Source organism: Arachis ipaensis, chromosome B5 (genome assembly GCF_059453495.1).
Source record: "Arachis ipaensis isolate K30076 ecotype BB chromosome B5, ASM5945349v1, whole genome shotgun sequence".
Lineage (NCBI taxonomy): Eukaryota > Viridiplantae > Streptophyta > Magnoliopsida > Fabales > Fabaceae > Arachis > Arachis ipaensis.
The window spans coordinates 48,707,969-48,709,702 of NC_142440.1; the positions used below are offsets into that span (position 1 = coordinate 48,707,969).

Here is a 1,734-nt window from a genome sequence, read left to right on the forward strand (position 1 = left end):
AAGCAAGTTAGCTTTCCTCATGTCCTAAATTTGATTGGAAGTTGTTTGTGTTTGATTTAATTTGATTCTCATGTATGCTCCCATTCAATTTCCATTTTATGTTCACTTCTGTTATATGTTGCTCGATGATGCAGTTTCTGCTTGTTATCTATTTATCATACTTCCTTGATTGTGTGCCTATAGATTATGTTCATATCTCCATTTCCTTTCTTGTTGTGCAGATGACTGACAGAAAAGGAAAGGGTAAGGCCACAAGCTCCGGCAAAAGAAAGCCGACTTCTCAGTCCGCTGATACCTCTGATGCTGCATTCGATGCAAGGCATTTCCGTGGGAGTGACAGAGAAGCTCAGAATACACCTCCCACTAATAAACATAAGTTTAGCAATGCATATTCGGAGCGGAAGATTGAAAAGTTCCTAAAAAAGAACTTACATGTTGAGCGGGAACTCCATCTCCCGGATGAGTTGAGCCAGTATACGAATGATTGGATTGCTCAGTGAGGTTGGAGTTTCATAGGTCGGGAGCTTCCAATGGTGAATGAATCATAGGTCAAGGAATTTTATGCGAACTACTATACTGGAGCCCTTGATGCAGTTTACCTGAGAGGCCAGCAGATTCTGGTCACTGAGAAGGCAATTGAGCATGCCCTCCACCTTGAGCCTGGACCGAGTGGTAAAGATGCATATGAAGAGGCTAAAGGTGAGAGGCACATGAATACTTTTGATTGGGACCAAGTCTTAGCTGTGATTGCTGAGCCTGGGAGTCAGTGGATATATGGTGCTGATAAGACGACTCCCTTGGGTATCCATATCCGTTCTTTGACATATGAGGCCCATATTTGGCAGTAGCTGCTGTCTAACTATGTGATGCCAAGCACCCATGAGACGAGGGTTACTACAGATATGGCTGTTATGGTCTGGTGTGTCTTGAAGGGTCGTCAGTTACACCTTCCACGGCACATTAGACGGTCCATGGGGCGGGCTCACTCTGTGGGCAACCTAGCCTTCCCGTGCTTGATTACTCAACTAGCCACAGAGGCGGGGTACTTTGGATGACTACTGATTAGAGACTGACAGTCGCCAGCCATAAGAAGATCATTCCACATGGTGACTGGCCGGGACTTGAGCCAGCACTTGGACGACGCAGCAGACAGACACCAACACCTTCTACAGAGGCGGGACCTTCCACATCAGTCCCCTCAGCTTCAGCACCTACCGATGCAGCACCACCAGCATTCCTACAGCTACTCTTCAGCCTGATCCACTAGTTGTCTGATGACATAGCCAGTTCAGAGCGTCGCAACTAGCAACATTTTGAATAGCTAGAGCGTTGCAGCCAGTGACGTTATAAGCATTTGAGGAGACTTATTCTCTCCAGTGGTGTTGACATTCCACTTGAGCCTGACACTCCACCCGAGCATTCTGAGGAGGCCCGAGACTCACCAGCAGACAGAGGAGTCGATGATAGTGACGAGTCTTTCCACTCCGCTTGATCTGAGCACCGAGGATGGTGCTACATCTTAAGTGTGGGGAGGTTGTCCTTCAACAAGCATATTTTGGGTGACAATTTCATTTCCGAACACTTGTAGTTTAGTTTTTATTATTATTATGCTTTTTAGTTGCTTTGTATATATTTTATCCTTTTGAGAAACTTTTTAGTTTAGTTTATTGCACTTTCTTAGTTTATTGGACTTTTTGATTTTGCTTGTACATAACTTAGTATTATATAGTAGTT

At 44.8% G+C, this 1,734-nt stretch overlaps 1 pseudogene; it reads left to right on the forward strand.

Moving 5' to 3' along the window:
• The first annotated feature begins 221 nt into the window (after positions 1-221).
• On the forward strand, positions 222-1,492 carry LOC148564113 (uncharacterized; annotated as a pseudogene).
• Positions 1,493-1,734: the final 242 nt, after the last annotated feature.